The following is a 21,949-nucleotide window of genomic DNA, read 5'->3' on the forward strand; positions in this document are numbered from 1 at the left end:
GTTCTTTCAATTAGAGAAACATGTTCTGAATTTTCTAAATTTTCCTTGAAAGAAGATAAATTAATATGTTCATTATCTAAGTCTTGTTGTAGATTGGATTTTATTGGAACTACTGATTGATCACATGCATCATAAAAAATTATTGCAATAACATTTTCAGATTTTATATTTATATTGGAAATATTTGTTTCAGAAATCAAAAAATGAGAATTGAAATTTTCTAAAGAAGAATGTTGTGATTTAATTACAATTTCAGGTTCGAGTTCCATAAAATCATTTGGTGATTCAAGACTAGTTAATGAGTTAAATGTGTCTTGTTCTTCATTAATTGATTCATTATCTTCAAAATGGGAAGAAACAAGAGAAGTGAAATGTTCAATTAAATCTTCAGTTGAAGGAAAATCATCTAAATGACATCTATAACAAAATAACCAAAATCTATTATAAAAATCATCTAAAGATTCATTATCATACATGTAAAGATGATCTAATTCTAAACACAAACTATTATAATTGTAATTTTGATGCGCTTTGAGAAATACCTAGGAAAAATGTTCTCATGAATGAATTGACTTCGCGGGAAGCACCAGGAACCATTTATGGATTCGTCCTCTAAATTTGAGAGTGAAAAGCCTGCAAATCTCATTATCAATGATTATATTAAAATACTTACATCTATTAACAAAATCAGAAATATGATTTAATGCAGAAATATTACTCTCACCGTCGAAATTTAACTTTGACAAGGACTCAATCTGCTTCTTGGGCATGCCTCATGTAGGCTTGGGTGAACTGAATGCATGACCAAGTGTAGGAATGCATATGGGAGCCATGATTAGTTAAAAAATGATATAACAAAATTTAAACAAATAACTAATTCAAGGCCCTCCTTCTAGCGCCAAAATGTTGATGCCTCGAAATTCACTGCACCAACATGGGGGAAAACCACCCGGTCCAGACCTTAAAGCAGCTCCTTTTCTGTTTGGGGTAGTGGCTCTGACTGGTTAAATTAGGTCCAGTTACCTTTTCCCAATCACTATCAGCTTTAAATATGTCTTTAATTGCTAATAGCTAGGGACATCAGATCAATTCTTCTAGTTGATCAGGCAAGAAGAATGACCCTTAAGTTGTTTTTGTGGAACAACCAAACCAATCTAAAGCTTTTCCTCGAAGAGAGGACTTCTAAGATAACACATGCATGATTTAACTAGTATGCAATTAATCTATCCTATCTTGATTGAAGGAAAGAAGAATCCTTCTCCCAATCAAGAGCTGATTTATTAAAAGAAAACATTAAGGAATTGAAGTAAAAATGAAGGAATTAGATCAAGGAGATAGCTCTCGAGATCTAACTCCTTGTTAATCTAAATACTAACAATCAAGAACTTAGTAAATAGTTACATAAGTATTTGATATAATTATATTCAATCCCTAAGGTATATGCATATAAAAACTATTTATTTCCCGGGTTTACTTGTTATTTGAATGTGATCTAAAATGGTTGTCTTTAGTACATGGTAATAAAAATTAATCATATACTAAAAGAAATGAAAACTTTTAAGTTAATTCTTTTAATTAAATAATTAATTAAAAGAATTGTTAAAGCATATATCGCCATCCAAATAAAATAACAATTTGTTGCTAGATGTATTGAAAAATTACAACACTGGCATATTCAGAAATGAGATGATGTTGAACTGTGTTAATAATATACATATAACATAAAAATTGAAAGATGGAATGACTACAAATTATACAAAACAAAACATTAAAACATTGATAAAAATACTTGATGTAGCATGCTCATTTTGTAAAATTCACAATCTCGATTCCTTTTTTCATCTCAAAGCTCTCCAAAAGTACAGAAATGCAACTAGCTGAAGCTTCTTTAAGTAAAAGAAAAAGTATTCAGATCCTATCATTCTATTAAAAAGACTAAGAGGTACAAAAATGCAAGACTCAAAGGCTTTCTTTTCAAATTATGGACCTGACCCAATTTATTAGAACAAACTTGGAGATACAAAAATGTAAGTCCCCAAGGCTTTCTTTCTAACATTCCGGACCATTATTCGATCCATTAAATGGGTTTAAATAACAATACATTTTTTTTAAATAATAGGTCTGCGCACAACACTGAGGAAATTAATGGAATCCCTCAAATATTGAAAAAATAAAAATAGTTTTCAAAGATAATCTTTTGAAATGTCATTCTGGCTTATTGGCCTTGTATTTCAATCAAAGGATCCTCGCATTTGCAGATTCTGTGGAATTGATCTACTTCTTTCTCTACGCAGCTTTTTCCTCTTTGTTTTCTTCACTGTTGAATTCTTCGTTTATACCTGGAAAATGATAAACCATGGATAAGAAAACATAAATCAAAACTGTGCTTTTTAGAAAAAGATAAGATCGAATGAAAATATATGGGTCATTTATTTAAATTGCAATCGCATTGGAATCGGGGATAGAGTCTAGCATAATCGCAATACATTGGAGCGAGTATGAACCATATCACAATCAGATCTCAAACAGGGACTATATTAAAACAATTGCATTAAAACAGGGAGAATTCCTTATCAAGATCAAATCATAATCACAATGGAAAAGATTGAATCGCAATCGCAATTAATCAGGGAGAAGAAATTATCCTTATCGCAATCGCACTTTAAACAGAGGCAGAAATAACATGAGGCCTGTGGATTTTTCGGTTGCGATATCACAATTGCGGAAGACCGAGGATAGGCTAATCGCAGTGGCATCAACGAAGTGACACAACACTAACATTTTTGAAATATTTGTGATTTGCGATCTGTGGGATGATGTAAGGGATGATGTCATGGTGATGTACTATGATGTGGAGAATGGGTCTTATCATAGATCGCAATCGAATTGACGAGGAATTTTGGAATGGGTGACATGTTTTTTCTTTAAATTTGTGATATCAGTGGACGCGAGGGATTTATGAATTGGCATGTATAATCCCATTGGGTCCAGTATTTATTGCATATCGTAATCGGTGGTGTGGAGTAGGGTTTGTTCTTAAGCCTTTGGATCTTGCGATAGTCATGGACGCGGGGGATTTATGGATTGCATTGTATAATCCCGTCGGATCCGACTATATCGCGTATCACAATTGGTAAGAGCTAAGACTTAAGTCTGCGTTTATTGCAATCTATAGATGTTGGAGATTTATGAATTGCATTAACTCTTCTGTCGGGTCCGGTTCTTATAATTGCATATCGTAATCGGGAAGGGGAAAAGTGTTTGGCCTTTGGAATTTGTGATAGTCTACGAACGCGGGATTTTATGGACTGGAATTAACTTTCCTGTCAGGTCTGAGCTATCACTATTGTATAAGATATAGGTCACAAGACTTGGGAAATGGTTTATGCGATCTCGACAGATGCAATATTTTATAAACTAAAGTTCACAAACCTGTTGGGTCCAGCCTTATCAAATTGCAATCGGTGTTAGCAGAGGGGTATTTTCCTTTGGAATTTTTTTATTATGTCGATTTGTGATGCGGGGTATGGCAGATTATAAAGATTTTAAGCTTCGAGAATTTGAAAAAACTATGATTATTTTGTTTTTAATTAAATAACCCATTTTGTTTAATACTTAAGGTTTTTAAAGCCTAAGTATAGTCTTGGTTTCGGGAGCTATTTAAAATTTGGTTTTTTAATAATCAAGGTTTAATAATTGGGTTCTAATTAAAAAGCCAAAGTATTAAACTTTGGTTATAGAATTTTATTAACATTTTTTTATGTTGATTTTCTATTTTTTTATTTTTTGTTTTTAAGGAAATAAAATCAAAGGGCTTTCTAAAACTAAAGGGTCCCTATTTTAATATAATAAATTTCATAGGAAATTTATAGTATATTAAAATGGGGGTTGTTGAACAGTACAACAAAGTTCCCAGCCCTCAAAGAACATCAATCCTCTTGCCTAATCTTGTCTTGGATGCTCTACACATCCTCAAAGAGTATCGAATTCCAAATGATTACCTAATCCTCCCATTTTTTCTTCCCAAGTGAAGACAAGAATTTTGTATCTATCTTGTGTCTACATTTCCATTCATGGCCTTCTCTAGACTTACAAGTGTTAGTCCTGGTCTAGTGCATGACCCATGCAATGGAAAAATACAATTATCACTCCTTTGTAATCAAGGGTGATCCAAAACTCCCTCTTGATCAGGGACTTGTCAGAGCTCCCTCTTAACTAGGGACTCTTTCATTCATCAGCAACTTCTTCTTCATGGGTTCTTCAGTTGCTTGATCTCCTTCCTTTCTTTGATGTCATGAAGTATTTGTTCAAACTTCTTCTATGTAGGGCACCATCCATCAATCACTTTCCTTCCTGGTTTGTCATGTCATTGCTTCCTTCGTGGAAATCGTTTTTCTTATCGTACCTCAAGCTTTTTTGTCATCTGGTTACTCCTTTGTCATCTGTCTATGCTTCGAAATACTCTTCTCATGGAGCTTCATTGTATTTTCTTGTTTACATGCTTCGACCTAGTATCCCATCATGACTTCATCCTAATATTGCTTCAACATTGCTTTTTCTTTTGTTGGATGTCTTCTTCATCATGACATCTTTGTAGAGTAGAATCAATTATCTGCATATTTCATATCTTTAAGGCCTTCATAGGTGTCAAGGGTCCTTCCTTCCTTTGTCAGAGTTTTTGTGCCTTCTTTTGGTAGATATATTCAAAGTATCTCGTCAGATAGTGAATCTTGGTGATCATGGTGTCCTTCACATGCTTGATCTATTTATTCATTTTCTTCTTCTTAGATAGATAGGTCAACCATCTTATGCTTTTTGTAAGAGAATTTCTTTATTGTTTGCTTCCTGGACTAGACAACATTTTTTCTTGCTTCGTAGTCAAAAATCTTATACTCCTTCTGTGAGCATATTCTTTTGTTGACCTTCATTGCATTATAGTACATGCCTTCGAGCATGTCCTTGGTGAAAGAGATTCTTTCTTACTTGATTATGTTATAGAACTATTCCCATCACTCAATAATATACAAATGATAACATGACTAAACTTTGATGTATACATACCTAATCTTGATTCTCCTTTGATCATATTAGCTTCATTTGGTTGTCCTTGGTGTGGCCCTTCTTGCTTCATCTTAGCTTGCCTGCATATCATCCTTTTCTTGAATCCCATGAATGGGATTCCTGATGAGACATCTACTTTGGTTCATGAACCTTCTTTTGAAGATTCCATTATAGGATCTAAAAAACCCTTTCCTTGCAAATGTTTCTTTTCTTTTGATGATGGAGGTCTTCTAAGATTCTTAATCATGATCAATCTTCTTTTATCATGGATGAGGTCCTATACTAGGTATGTTACTTCTATATGAATATCTTGAGCTATATCTACCATGCTCCTATATTCTAGAAGATATTTCTACCCATGCATCTTTATTCTCATTATAAATGCCACGTCTTCATGAGTATCTAGAACTATATGTACTTCATGCTTCTAGATTCTAGAACATGTTTCTAGTCATGCAATTTTATTTTATTCCTACATGCTCCTATCCTACTCAAAACCTTGAAATAAGACTTGAAGTAAATAGTTTGTCTTAGTCATAGTAGAGATCTGACGGGTCTTCCTTCTTTTGCTTCTTTTCTTCTTCTTTCACCTCTTGAGTCATGTGATCTACTTCCCTCTTTATTTTGTTGTTGTTGTCCTTCTTAAGCTTAGGAAAATTCATTTTGTAATGTCCATATTCTTGGCATCCAAAACATTGGATTTTGGAAATGTCTTTGTTGTTTGTTCTTCGTGGACCAAATTTGCCAAATTTTCCCTTTCTCTTGGCCATGGTAGAAAATGCTTGCTCCTTTTATCCCACATATTCCTTTGATTTAAGTTTGGTTTCCTCTTTCCTCCATAGATACCACATTTCAGTGAGTGTGGTTGCTTCCTTCTTAGCATATATGCTTGATGTGAGGTCGCCCCAATCCTCACGTAGAGCAATGAGTACTACAATTGTCATCTCTCTATCAGACATGACTTCCCCAAGCTCTTGAAGTTGATCTCTCATTTCAGAGATTTTCATGAAGTAGGGAGCTATTCCTTCCTTTTTTATCTTTATCTTGTACAGTTAATTCCTTAAAGAGACTACTTCTTCGGTTGTGGATACCGAGAATAACTCTACTAGCTTATCATAAATTTCTTTTGATGTTTAGAATTTGGAGACATAAGGAATGAGAGAGTCTTTGATTGATTCTATTAGAATCCTTTTTGCTCTTGTCTCATCCTTATTGTACTTAGCTAAGGCTTGAGTTTGTTCCTTAGCATGGATAGCGATATTTCCTTTGATATGTTCTATAAGTTCATTCTCCTTGAGAAGTATACCCGTCCTCTTCTTCCATGCAAGAAAGTTATTGGTACCTACTAGTTTGTTGTTTTCCTTACAAAAAGACATCGATGTATATTCAAAAGGGGACATAAACTTACTTGATAGATTTTTGAGATGTAATGGATTTGCTTTCTCCTTGAAGACTTGATGGCTTGTCTTCCTAGGATCTTGATGTTCTTTAAGTTTACTTCTCCAAGTGGACTTCCTTGATGATGAGATTTTCTCGATGACTTGTAGCTTGATGTAGGTCCTGCTTCAATCTGCTCTTCTTTGTAGGTGCCTTTATGTAAGGCTCTTCTTATTTCTATGTAGTATTCCTTGGTGAATGATAGGTGATAGACCTTCTTTTCCTTGAGTAGATTTGGCTTGATGCTTCAACCTTGTAGATGACTTTCCTTTATGAGTGTTCTTGAGTTTCCCTTTCCTTGATGTGTCACCTTAGCTCTAGTACCATGTTGAAGAATCTAGGGAAAATAGGTGTAGTGTGATTCTTTGTTACTTGATAAAAAATTGTGGAGTCTTTTTACTTTTTATTGTTAGCTTAATATTCTTCTTCTTATTATTAATCCATGTGTGTGTACTTCATCAAACTACTTAAAAAAATAAGAACAAGAACACAAGATGTTGGCTCTCTGCCAAGGCCAAAACCTCTCTTCTCTTGAGAGGAAAACCCTATGTTGAATTTCTCTTATTGAAGCTTCTATTGATTAATGTCAAACCTTAAACCCTTGATAAGAAGATCCTCCAAGCACAGGTTAATTCCTTTCAAGTTACTTCCTCTTGCAACACTTCGACCTTCTCCTTCCAACACAAAAACTCTAATCTAAGAAAACCTATTTTGACTTGGTTCAGGGGTCTCATCAGGATCATGAGAACCTAAAATAACCATCAGTGGAAGCTAAGGTGCCTCAAATTCATGGTCATTCCCTAAGCCTTTTCAAGGTGGATCATATAATTCTAGTGGCTTCATAGGATCAATAAATGGATACAAATTAGAATCACTAAAGGTGTGAGTGAATATGTTTTTGATAGAATGAAAATCATTGAAGCCACCAATTTGATCAAGTTTGGTATCTGGCACATAAATATCTTCTTGGATTAAGATTGAAGATGAATCAAATAAAGAACCATCTTGAATTTTTTGAGATGTAAGATATTCTCTTTTACCGATTAAAGACTGCAAATGTGAAAGATAAGGAATAAGAGATTCAACATTCTCATACTATGATTGTGAGACATCACCCCCATGTACATGATTGTAATCAACACTAGTAGGATAAATATTTGAATGATTTGAATAAATCGTTTGTGTAGTAGACATGGAATATATCAGTGGATGAAAAGGTTTAGATGAAGGGTCACGAATTGCACCAAGACTCACATCCTACACATTAGTGTCAGACAAAGGGAGCAATGAATTTGCATGCATGTCATGGTCCGTAGATTTGATAGAAAATTTAGTTTTATCTGAGATAAGGCCTAAGTGATTGAAAACTGGTGAATGAAATTCAGGAATGGATTCTAGCATATGTTTAACGGGCTGGAGTTGGGTTTCACCAACATGGAGAGATGTTACGAGAGCTTCGGAAGCAAGGCAATTTGATTCATTTCCCTATAAACATTCTTCATCATCTAAACGTTTTACGAAAAAAAATTCATTAGATAACAAATCATAAGGAGGATGAGAAATTTCACAAGTAGCAATTTCCTCCTTGGAGGCTTGAGGCTTTTCTCGACTCATAAAGATAGGAAAGACAAGATTAGGGATAATATTTGGATAATTTGTAACTTGCAGATTATCATGATGCTCATAAGAATAAGGAATTTTTTAGAAATACGAACCAATCACCGAAATTTTTCATTCAAATACACCCAATTAACATCTCTTTCAATAAATTCATAACAAAGATGAACAAACCTAGCAGCAAAATCCTCTAATGACTCTTCAGAATTCATCCTAAATTGATTTATCCTTTTAAAAAACATCTTGAAAATAAAACATGTCAAAGGCTTGTTGGAGGTTACTGATGAGTTACTCAAATGAATGGATGTAACCTGCTAGCAACATATGGCACCACTAGTTGACGTGGCCTTCAAGCATGAGGGTAAACAATCTTCCAATAACATCTTTGAAATGCATTTCATTAGAGTGACAAAACTACATAACTTGAAGCATGTGTCCAAATACCATTATACAACCCTTGCCATCAAACATCCTTTGTGACAAATGATAAACTATTTCTACAGGAACCGAAAGGTTACTATTTTTCAGAAAAATAGCCTAGGATAGAGATTTGGGACAAAGCCATTTATAGATATGAAACTAAGTGCAAGCTCCATAGGCTTAGCTTGTCATCTAGCCCTCCTTCTAGCACAAAAATCTGTTGACGGTCCTGGATGCCACCAATAACTAGGGGGTATCCCCGGTGTGAAGTCCCAACTAGACCTCACACCGTTTGGGATAGGAGCCCCATCCGGTATTTGAGCCTGGCTGCCATCATGGATGTTTTCACTCTTGATTTTCAAGTGAAAATGTGTTATAGTGAGGATAAGAATGGACTGCGTAGAAAATGAAACAAAGTCCACTCAAGATTGAAAAACTACAAAAATAGGTACAAGCAAGTCACAAAAATCATAAAAGGAGTATGCCATGAGAAGCATCAGTGACGCAAAACACAATCATACATACATAAAGAAGACCATGCCAGATTTTAATTACAAATTAGTTCACAATAGATTACCGGCATGGCGAGAAATAGGCAAGTACAAATTTAAAAACAAACATACATGAAACAACTATGACGCAGTCCATAACGTATTGTGTATATGAAAGGACACATACAAATATAGTGAAAATATCAGACAATCAATACAACCACCATGAGTAGGCATGGGAATCTATGCCAAACATGAAGAACATATTAATAATTTTGCTTCAAATTCGAGTACATATCTTGCAATTTGTCAAATACCAATAGTGGAACATAGGCTGATCATACCATTGCAAAATGAAAAACCCTGGCCTCACTAGAGCTCACTCTACTAGCTTCTAAGAGCCGAGTGCGTCTAGATCTCAAGTACAAATCAACTATGTAATCCTAGTCCCAACTCAAGTGCCAAAAGTCCCCTTACAATGAGGCATGAAGGTACATTTATAGAGGTGAGGTGATCGTTCACCTACCGTAACCTTTGACCTACCCTCATGACTCTTGAACTTCCTCACTGCTCTCTCATGCCTCCTGCCTAGTACATGCTCAATTGATTTATGTGTAATTGTGGGAACTATGGTGAGAAATATGTACATACTACTAGCAAAGTAATTGTGCGAAGAATGAGTAAGGTTTTCGAATATCCTAATATTGTTGCAAACACATGATGAGCCACTCAATAGGGTTACGATCCATTTTTTTTAATGTTGATTTTCTTTCCACGGTCTCTGCCATCATGGTTATTGTAGTGTTTCAGGCAGTTGAGTGGATCCAGCTAGCCTATTTTTGAAACCTTGATTGTAAGGCTTCTTGCAAGAAACACCAAATGTCTCCATGCAAATAAGCATTCACCCCTGCAAACAAATAACACTCTCATACATATGCCGACAAAGAATAATGCCAGAAACATGAAAAATTAACTGAAAGTAAAATATCAGTTTGGACGCCTATATAGTCCCCTTTTGTGGAAAGTGTTGTGAATAAATGTGATCTCTATGGGGTGCCCTTGGGCTTCAAAATGTGTACAACAATTCCTGAAAGAAGTGTCCATCTCTCTCTCTCTTTTCTTGAATAAATCATCAAGTGTTGTTTAGGGTGAAGGATCCAAGGCATTTTTATCTTCTATGGAGAAAGCGCATTTCCAAGAGGCATATAACTTCTTGGGATTCGGGATTAAACACTCTAATGAATGTGGCCCACTTCCTTTAATCCGTTGTTGGACAACTATGAAGGTTTCTTCTCAATGCCATGGATGTTCATCCATAATTCAAGAATGGAATCCTATAAGCAAAACCAACAATGTAGCTTCCACTACTTCGAATAAGAGACAACTCCATTAACAAGACTGATCTTCCTTGCCTTTTTTTCCTATTGCGTGACCCTTCTCTAACTTCCTACAACACTAGGTGATACAATATTTCTCTATACTTCCTCCATGGAACCATTTACCTTTAGACATAATATAATGGTGTTCACTTATAAATAGTTGTCATGTAGCGAAATGGCTCGTCATTTGGATATTGAGAATATCTCACTCTGTCATCAGTAATGTTATATAAGAGTTAGTTTGTAACCAGTGAACTACACACTTATCAATCTATCAGCACATTTATCATTCATATGAAAAATCATGTGCACAAATTCTATCTACTTCATGTTCCCAAAGTTTTTCCAACAAATCCCTTTTTTTGCAATCATTTGACAAATTGCATTTAGAAATGTGACTCAAAGAAGCTCAATGAAATCACAACCTGTTGAAGACATCATGACCTTTGAGAGAAATAACGACCCGTGAGGTAGTTTGCGACTTATGAAGGTCGCATAGTCACACTATAACAAAATCACATCTTTTGGCTACTTTTCCTGAGGCATAAGAAATGCTAATGTGACTTGGGCGGAAATGTGACTTACAGGAGGTCACACTTCCTAGAGGCTTTCCTGAGGCATTGAAATGTGATCATGTGACCTGGGTGGAGTGCAACTTACTAGAAGTTGCATAGTCACAACACAATACTAGTCACACTTTCTGGAGGCTTGCCTGAGCCTAGACTGTGATTATACGACTTGGAAGGAATTGCGACCTAAATACATAAACCTTTCTCTCTCTGATGCCTTCAAAACATACTATGTTCTTTTGAAGGATTTCACAATTTCCTCCTCAATCCCATAATTTCCATTCGAAGGAAAATATTCGCCCAAGGTTGATCTTGAACCTAAATTTTCTACTAAATTTCCAACTTCAATGATTTGTTGTGCCTCTAGATTACATCTAACAACTTGACCAAAGGAAGAACTACTGTCACCATTCAATTTTTCAATGCAAACATTTGTTCTTGAAAGGCACATTCAATGCAAAAAAAAAATATCTCAATTGGTTTTTCTTTAAAATGGGGTAGGTGACATTTGACCGGAGAGTAGATGGGTAAATTTTTGCCTTCTTAATTGGCTAAAAAACTCTACATGACCCAAAATTAAAGATCGACTATGTTCCTAAACGCTTTTGAATTCCTACCATATCCCCAAGATGAGGAAAATGAAGCTGTCGTCAAATTGGAAACTTTAACGCATACTGGTATCTCATCAAAACTTTAGCACAAAATCCATGGCCTCAATCCTACCATCACCTACCAAACGAAAATGCATGGAAAGAAACACATGTTTACTTATTGTAGTCACTCTTCGTCAATTTCCTTGGTTTCATTTCATGTATATGCTCGTATTGAAAGGAAACATATACTTGGGAGCAAGAGAACTCCACCCATAATTTCCATAAACCAAAATAATGTGTGGTATCTACATGCACCATGATGATTTATGCATTATGGATTGGCAATTCCTGAAACGCACAAGGTTTGGCTTGAAACACATTTCCTTCAACCTTTACCATGCCTCAACATGTTATGGGCTTATGTATCAATCATTAGTACATATGATGTGCATAATATATTAAACCAAATTTACATCATGCATTGGCCATTGTGGTCTTGATTGCGCCTTAATAATGTGCTTCCATGCAAACCCTTTGTCAAATGTTTCATTATATATATATATATATATATTGCACTTGTGAGGAGACAAGATCCTTGATTATGAAAATAGATTACCCTTGTTTTTCCAATGTAAACACCCATGGTTCTTTGTCCCTTGTGTGTTGGAAAATGTGGATAGCTCAAAAAATCCAAGATGGGTTGATAGCATACATTTCAAGGCCTCATACATGAAGGCTTTATAAAATGTTATTCATTAGAATATTTTGCATAGAGAATGTGTTTCCTTAGTGTTTATGTAGGTTTCCTTTAACATGCTATTTCCTATTAGTCTTGAATAACCCATGTCAAAGTGCATCTCGAGGGCTCCCATTGACATATAAATGTCATATAAAGTTCCCTTTTGAAGTAGTGTTAATGCACGAGAAAGCCTTATATAGTGGGCTTTATAAAACATGCTCCCTTGGTACCTAGTTGCATATAAATTAAAATAATGTTTTGCTTTAGTGTTAATGTTGGTTTTTGTCCCAACACATCTTGCATTTGTCTCAATACAACTTGTCTATAGTGTGCCAAGGTTCTTCGTGTTTTTCTTATTGAAGACTCGAATTTCGTCGGTTGGATAAGGGACCTGTGATGCCACATGTAAGAAAGTAAGATATCACTTTCATTTTATTTTAACACAAAATAACCTCAATAAATTTAAATAACAGGCTTAAGACATGCAAAATAAGAGACCTGGAAAATAGGATTTGATTTGCCTCAACACCAGTAGGACTTACAATGATTTCAAAAGAGGTATTCAGATGACTTCGTGAAGGAAAATTCCTCAAATGCTCAAATGTTATCTTGAAATATTGATATGTGAATCAAAATGCAGAGCTCTTATAACCTAAACCTTGAAAAGGGTGATGCAGGCACTTATGATCATGTAGGGTTTCGAAAGAGATAACAATTACCTCAAAACCTAATGCACATACTGATATGGGAAACCAATGATGAGCCTAGGGGAGTATGAAATGCAATTATTCTTACCATGATGTCATGCTATGCTGATGAGAATTCACCCCTAGAGGCATACGAGTCAGGTTAAAGCATGAGGGGGAACCCTTATTTTGACAATCTAGGGTTTCTCCAAAACCCTAATATGGTCAACATAAGGAAAGCCAAATGAAATCTTGCTCATCCAGACACAATGCCTCTACTTATTGTGATGCATATTATGGAAAGATAAGTTTTGAAGTCATGGGAGACTCTTAACACATGATTGAAGTGGCAAACATTCAAAACCCTAATGAAATAATAAGGTCAATATCTGAGAAAAAACATGATGTGCACATTCAATATGTAAAGTGTGAGAGGGCACATCAATAGGGTTTGATAGGAAGGGTCATAGGGAGAGTAACCAATTGAAAAACTTTATTAAAACCCTAATGAATCGGGGCGAGCAGAGGGGGACCCAAAATTTTTAATACACCCAAAATTTTAGGTGTTGTTGAAGAAACTACAATAGGTAGGAATACTTCATTCATGGTTTCCTAGAAGGTGGTTGGAGCCTTAGTTAATCTGAATGGCATAACATTTAATTCATAGTATTGTTCATGAGTTCAAGGAATTCTTGCCCATATCTTCCAATCTTACTATGATTTGGTAGTATCCTGATCTCAAATCCAATTTAGAAAAATACTTGGCTTCATGTAGTTCATCCAGCATGCCATCTATAAAGGGAATACGAAAATTGTTTTTCATTGTTATCTTATTCAATCCTCTGTAATCAATGCATAGCCTAAAATATCCATCCTTATTACGATTGATACGACACTTCAATAGGTCTTGGAATATCCTTTCTATTTATGTTTTTTGATGATGGGGGTGCCGATATGGTTTCATGTTGACAATATTTGAGCCTGCTTTGACTTCTATAATGTGCTCAATCTCTCTTTTAGGAGGCATCTCCAACATAAAATCTCATAATACTTTCTTATGTTTTTTAATTAACTCTTAAAACTCAAGTGGTTCTTCGCTAACTAATTTTGAGGCCAATATTTCCATCTGATGGCATTACATTATATATGTTAGTGATCCTTTTTAGAAAAACTTCACCATCTAATGGGATGATACAATTTGATTTCAAGGTGGTTTAAAACCATTTAAGTTATATTTATGTCCTTACCATCTAAACTTTATAAAGTGTTTTTGATGGTTGGTGGAGTAAGTGCCTAATGTTTGTAGCCATTGGACACCTAGGACCATGTCCACTCCTTCAAGAGCTATGATGTAAAACGAGGATTCTAGATTAGAGTCTTCGATTTGTATCTAATCTTATGGAATTTTTCCACTCCAATTTTCTTTCCATGTACTACCATTACTTTCATATTGGCCAATGGATATGTGAAAAGATTCAACCTTTTTGCAAGATTTGTGTTAATAGAATTGTGACTACTTCATGTATCTATTCGAACCATTACACTGTTCATTTTTCTATGCCCTTTTTAACTTTGAATTATAGGGTTGGGTTATTCTTATAATGAATGATAATGATACTTGCCAAACATTCTCATTGTTTGAGTCTAGGAAAAATTGTTGAGAATCCACAATTTATTCTATGTGTACTTCTTCACTATTTGAATCATCTTTTGATTCAAATTTATATAACTCTTGGTATTATTTACCTTAAAACAATTTTGTCTAGAGTCCATTTTTCGTCACAATGTTTTCATTTACCTTATTTTATTCAATGGAACTCTAGATTAGGTTTTCCTCCCTCCCTTATATGTGGTGAAAGGTATTTTTTATTCTCTATGTCAATAGTTGGGGGGATCCTTCACCTTGAATACACTCTTTCAATTTTTTGTAATGTTATTCTTTGATTTTCTTTTCTACAACTTTTTCTTTACGTATTGCATTTTCCATAGTTATAATATCATGTAACTTAAGCTCATTCTAGATGTTTGGTTTCAATTCAGTGATGTAAGATCACACTACTTGTTATGTTGATAAATGTGTTACTCTTGTAGCTAGTGCTTCCCATTCCCATGTGAACTCATCTATATTTCCTTGTTGTTGCAACCTAGTGCGTTTAGTGAAAAAGTCATCTTCTATTATGCTCTAAAATGTTTTGAAGAATTCATCTTTAAATTTGTTCCAACTTATTGCATATGTCAATTTTTTCCACCATGTGTACCAATTGTATGCATCTCCTTCCAGTTGCATGGATGCATATATGATCTTTTCATCTCATTTTAAATGTTGTAGATCTCAAAATATTCTTCTGCCTTATTGAACCAGACCATACTTTACTTTTCATTCCTATCAAATTTTGACAATTCCTGCTTGGCTTGGGGAGGATATGCAAAAATTGTTTGGCTATATAATTGGTATTGTTTTGAATCATCATTATGAGTAGGTATATTTAGCTTTGGATTTGGAGTATTAGATGGAGTCTAAGGTATATTTATTTTGGGGTTTGGTATGTGAGGTGATTTGGGTGTTGGAGTATTAGGTAGAGTCTGAGGTATATTTATTTGGTGGTTTGGTATGTCGGGCGAGTTGGGTGAATTGTAGGTCTTAAAAGAATTTTGCTCCAGATTGGATGTGTTTTGTGACAAAGAAATACTAAGTATGATCTTTTCTAATGAGGATATTTTTTGTTGTAATTCAACATGATTTGTTCCAATCAATGTCTTTAACCCTACTTGATCCTAATGTATTACATTATGATTTTTATTGATTTTTGCTTCTAATTGTGCATGATTCTCCCTTAGTTCCTTCTTGAGTGAATCCTATCATTCACTCATCTTGGTCAAATCCATACTAAACTTGTTCATATACATCGTCCTAGTGACCGACTATGTTTGTCAATCTATCTTCACTTAATTTATAAGTATTAATTTCCTTGATTTATTATTATTATTATTATTATATTCCTTTAACAAAAAGATACCCCCATACGTATGGATGCAACTGCAATGAATCACATTATTACACATATATTACACAATAGATGTGGGTGGATTTGAAACAATGTCAAGGGAAAAAGAGTGGGTTTAACAGTTGTTGTATGGTGGAAATATTTGGCAGTCGGGTATGTTATATGATGATGAGGATAGGGACACGGATGGAAGTGATTTCATACTAGCAGGGACATAGTGATTCGGTGCAACGATGGGGGGAAAGAGAGTTGATTAAATGTGTTACACAAAATATTGTCACCATGACTTTCTGTAATCAGTGTGGGTCTATCATCACTCATACTGACCTCCTATGCAAGTCTCAAACCTCAGCTCTCCATGTCAAGCTTTAGAAATGAGAGAAAGACATTGAAAAGCTATAAACCTCTGGTTCCGGACTTTCTCTTACTGTTACCTGCAGTCCCGCACCCATTGGTCATGTTACCTGCAGACCTTCCCGCTCTGTCTCTAAAGGAGTGGGTGCGGACCCCTGTGAAAGTCAAAAAGGTGCAAGTTTATTCTTAAAAACTCACTTGTGGTTAATTCTAGATGATTCTAGAAGGAATCTTGACATGGATGGTTCGCTCCTAGGTGGTTCATGCATCCCAAAACTAAAGGAGCTAATCCCTTGATGAGAGGAGCTTATCCCTTTGAAGGAGGGCTTTATCCCTTTGAAGGTGGACCTAGTAACTTCCCTCCATTGCACTATAAATTAAGGCATTGGGCTGGTTTCTAGGGAGGTTAGAAGCTGAACATTTTTTAGGGTAAATGTTGTTGGAATTGAGACTTCCTAGTTAAGCTTGAGAGGAGAAATTACATACCTTTTGGCTTCATTGGGAAGCGAGTGAAACTTGTCAAAGTAGAGGAGATTCTTTCTGGACACTGGGAGGAGCTTGTACAACATCAAGGCACCAAGGTTGTAAAGTTCTTCTTTGATTAAAGTTAATACAATCAGATTCATTTTTCTCAACAAATTGTCTTATGTGATTTGTTTCATGAATTCCTTGATCATCATGATAAGTATGCTTTATTATATTGCCTTTTCAGGTGCTATTTAATGTGTGTGCTTGTTTGTGTTTGCAGATTCTTTACAAGGGAGCTCATTTGGATCAACAGGGCGTGGCTTCTACAAACTTGCACTGGACCCAAGGTAGGCCTAAAACACTTGTTTGCCTTTATTTATAAATTGCATATTTAGAGAAAGACAGAATTTGTTTGGTTTGCTTGTCACTAGATATCATTGGATACTAGGGAGGTTGGTCTTGTCCGCAAAAACGACTTATCCGGCCGACAAAATGGCGACTCCACTGGGGACTTGAATTTTTGATTTTTTCCTTTGCTTTTACTTTGACTTGAGAAACTGTGTCTTTGTTTCTGGTTTTTTGCTTGATGTGTGTGGGATTGGGTACTTATTAGATCCTGGTTTGATTTTTTATTTTTCGGATTTTTGGAAGAGGACCGCACCTTCTGCGTTAGGTAAAGTGCGGACCTGTCTGCACTGTTACAGTATAACATAGAGCGGTACCGCACCTGGTTCTACTGGGAGCCTGCGGACCCTGTCAAAAGTTTGAAAAACCTAAGATCCTTCTGCCCAGTTAGGTTTAGTTTTTGTCCATAGCTATTAGTTTATGCCCAGATCTGCACGTGTCTTGACAAAAGTTCCTTGTGAGTTAAGTTCCATTGGCATTCTTGTTTTAAGCTTTTATCAATTGGGTGTTTTGAGTCTCTTTTTTGAGAAATTCTTAACTTGATTTCCTTTGGTCATTGCTTGGGAGGTTTGTCTCAGTCTTTTCACAATTTTGCATCTTTTTGCTTTTGTTTTTGCTAAAATGTGTATGAGTGTTAATCGCCTTTGAGTGTTTTTATTTTTTGATCTTTGGAACTCTCACCCAATTTTCTTGACTTGCACTTGATTGGTTCTTATATTACATTAGAATCATCTTGTGTTTGAGAATTCTCTTGCGTTGATCACATTTGCATAATTAGAATTCTCATTTTCAGAATATGAATGAAAAATGTGCATAGATTACATTTGCATACTTTTCAAGTGAATTGTGCATAGATTACAATTGCATAGTTTACATTCTGAAAAATCAATCATAGATTTAGATAAGCTTTCTTTGATTTGAATTTACATATTTTTATGCTTGTTTTTAACACACAAAAATAAAAATAAAAAATGTTTTGGAATTGATTTGCATTAGTTTTTCTTGATGAAATTAGTGCATTAGAGAATTTGTTATATTTTATCTTAGTGATCAATTTTTTGCATTGTTGGAAGTGAATGGAAACTCTATCCTTACTTTAGTTAGGATTCATCGAATTGAAAAGATTACATTATCATATTCGATTGCATTTAGTTTTGGGTCGGGTCATAACACCATTGGTTTCATATCCATTTACCCTTTTGAGTAATAACAACCTAAATAACACAGTGCTTAATTAAAATCAATCTAGTAATCTTTTTATTTCTAGGGCTCTTTATCACCAACATAGCTTAGGCTAGTATCTTGGAGTAGGGAGTAATTAACTCTCCAAGATAGTTAAACAAACAAGTAGCTGTATCTTGCGGTAGGAGATAAATTCCAATTGTTACATCTATGCTCTGGGAAAGCTCCTCTTAAAGGAGTCAAGCACGAGATTGTATCCGAACCAGTGGGGTAATCAATCCTTCCTCATTGGGAACGATAGAAGATATACACGTATTAAAAATGGTAAACCTCGAATTAACCATTGTCTAGGAGCCTGGGGTCACTTGTTGGTAAACTTTGGATTATGTCAAGGAGCCTTCAAGGGGATTGAGCTTGCTATTCTAACCTTGCGTGTGTATCAGATCACAAACTGTTCCCCCAGGTATATTTGTTTGCATTGGTAACCATAGTGACCATAATCTATAGGATTCTTTCCTAAGGTGACGATGGAGGGAAGATCCCACTGTACCTGGAGCAGACGTCGACTAGACTCACTTGGATTTTCTGGGAGGTTCTCTTCACTCGAGACGGTTTAGTGGAGAAACTTGTGCCGGTCTATTCATTAAGCAGGTTGTCGGGGTAACTGTTCCAACCGCCATTTATGTACTGAATTCTGCGACGTTGGATTTCATCACCAACTAGTGTTTTCGGTACGGAAAGTTATTGTTTGTGTGTGGTTTGACTCCTAGATTTGATAGCGCGTGTTAATTCGTTTGTTTTTTAATTTTAGAGACCATAGGTGTGATTTGTGATTTTTAATTGTTAGGTGTGAATTGTGAATTGTTAATTTTAGTTTTACATTGTTAATAAAATTCAATGAAGTTGAATATAATGGCAACTATTCCAGAATTTACCAGCCAAGGAACCCCTCTTAATGAGAATCCTAGTACTTTTCCTTACTTTGGAAATTTTGGTCCTCCTTATATGGCTACTTTGTCATTACCTGGATTTACAATAGGTTTACCGATATGGTTATTTTCAACTTCGTTGGCGCCAAATACTCGTTCCACCTCAACCGAATGCTTCACCTCAACAGAGTTCACCATCTCAACATCACCAACCTTCTGTTGACCCTTTACCTTCTTCGCCTAATTTTTCTTCCTCCATTTCTTCCTCTTCGCTTGGTAAAAGCCTTGACACTAGTAACCAGGTGGCTAAGAAGAAGAAGAAAGGGAAGAAAAAGAAGAAGAAGAAGAAAAAGCAAGATAAGAAAGAATTCAACCAACCAATCATGGCTGTAAGTGTTAGTTGTGTTGAGGAAACCTCCAACATGCATCGTAAACCCAAATACCCTTGCAGGCTTTGTAAGGGTGACCACTTCCTTATCAATTGTCCTGGTATTCCAAAGGTCTTGGAAGTATGGTCAGAAAAATCTCATCAACTTTCCATTGATCCATCAACCAGTGATAGTCAGGTTCCTGGGAAAAAGGGTAAAGTTAGGTTTCCTTGTAAGTCATGCAAAGGGAGTCATCAAACTCACATTTGCCCTCACATGGATGAAGCCTCAAAATTGTTGGAAAACCTTACTGTTCCACAGCAAGAATTTCCAACTGGTTACCATAAACTTTCTCTCAACCTACCGTCAACTGATGAAGTGATTGATCTAATTTCAAGTACAGTCAATCCCACTTTTCCATTGGAGAGTGAAGCTCATATCACTCAGGTTTATGATCCATTAGTTGATCAAGTGGTTGATTCAATTTCACATTCGGTCGATCCCAATCTCCCTTTAGAGAGTGAATTTCATACCGCTCAGGTTCTTCTTGTTACATCAGATTCTTCTATGCCGGGGGGCATTCCACCTGTTTCTACAGAACCCCCTCCAAGTACTGAGGTCTTTTCCTTTGATTGGAATAGACATATAGAACCTCTTCTTCCCTCCTCCATCCCTTTCCAAATCATTGTCAAGGCTGATGGTAGGGACATACACCGCACACAGGTAGATGAAGGTGCTTCTGTTAGTATTTTATCCTCAACCGCTTGGAAAGCTTTGGGTTCCCCTCAGCTTGCGCCTATTACGCAGAATCTGAAAGCTTTTAATAGAACCATTAGTGAACCTTTAGGGATCCTTCCTAATTTTTCTATTACCTTGGAAGGTAGAACTATTTGTATTGATCTTATGGTAGTTCGAGGTCCCTTAGATTTCAATTTACTCCTTGGGAGAGACTATGTTTATGCAATGAAATCTGTCATATCGACACTCTTTCGTGTGATGTCTTTCCCTCACAATGGAAATATTGTGACTGTAGACCAGCTTTCGTTCCCTAGTCTTGATTCAACTACCAATAATATGACACCCCTAAATGTTCCTGATTCTAAAGTAGTATCTACCCTGCCACGGGTTAATTATGTGGCAACTGGTCCCATGTTTTCAGTTACCGATGTAAGTGAGCCTCTCACTGTTTACTCATATTCCTTTGATTTAGATCCGGTAATTGACATGGAAAACTCTATGGGATTACTTGAACGTGATGTTCTTATCCCTTTTGAGTCCCTTGACAAGACCGACCTCCCTAGTATCTAATGATATCTAGCGACAAGCAAACGAAACAAATTCTGTCTTTCTCTAAATATGCAATTTATAAATAAAGGAAAACAAGTGTTTTAGGCTTACCTTGGTTCCAGTGCAAGTTTGTAGAAGCCACGCTCTGTTGATCCAAATGAGCTCCCTTGTAAAGAATCTGCAAACACAAACAAGCATACAAATTAAATAGCACCTGAAAAGCCAATATAATAAAGCATACTTATCATGATGATCAAGGAATTCATGAAACAAATCACATAAGACAATTTGTTGAGAAAAATGAATCTGATTGTATTAACTTTAATCAAAGAAGAACTTTACAACCTTGGTGCCTTGATGCTGTACAAGCTCCTCCCAGGGTCCAATAAGAATCTCCTCTACTTTGACAAGTTTCACTCTCTTCCCAATGAAGCCAAAAGGTATGTAATCTCTCCTCTCAAGCTTAACTAGGAAGTCTCAATTCCAACAGCATTTAACCTAAAAAATGTTTAGCTTCTAACCTCCCTAGCAACCAGCCCAATGCCTTAATTTATAGTGCAATGGAGGGAAGTTACTAGGTCCACCTTCAAAGGGATAAAGCCCTCCTTCAAAGGGATAAGCTCCTCTCATCAAGGGATTAGATCCTTTAGTTTTGGGATGCATGAACAACCTAGGAGCGAAACATCCACGTCAAGATTCCTTCTAGAATCATCTAGAATTAACCACAAGTGAGTTTTTAATAATAAACTTGCACCTTTTTGACTTTCAGAGGGGTCCGCACCCACTCCTTAGAGACAGAGCAGGCAAGTCCGCATGTAACATGACCAATGGGTGCGGGACCGCAAGTAACAATAAGAGAAAGTGCGGAACCAGAGTTTTATAGCTTTTCAAGGTCTTTCTCTCATTTCTAAAGCTTGACATGAAGATTTGAGGTTTGAGACTTGCATAGGAGGTCAGTA

Source organism: Pinus tabuliformis, chromosome 3_2 (genome assembly GCF_031772625.1).
Source record: "Pinus tabuliformis cultivar Carrire ecotype Pingquan chromosome 3_2, CPIR1, whole genome shotgun sequence".
Lineage (NCBI taxonomy): Eukaryota > Viridiplantae > Streptophyta > Pinopsida > Pinales > Pinaceae > Pinus > Pinus tabuliformis.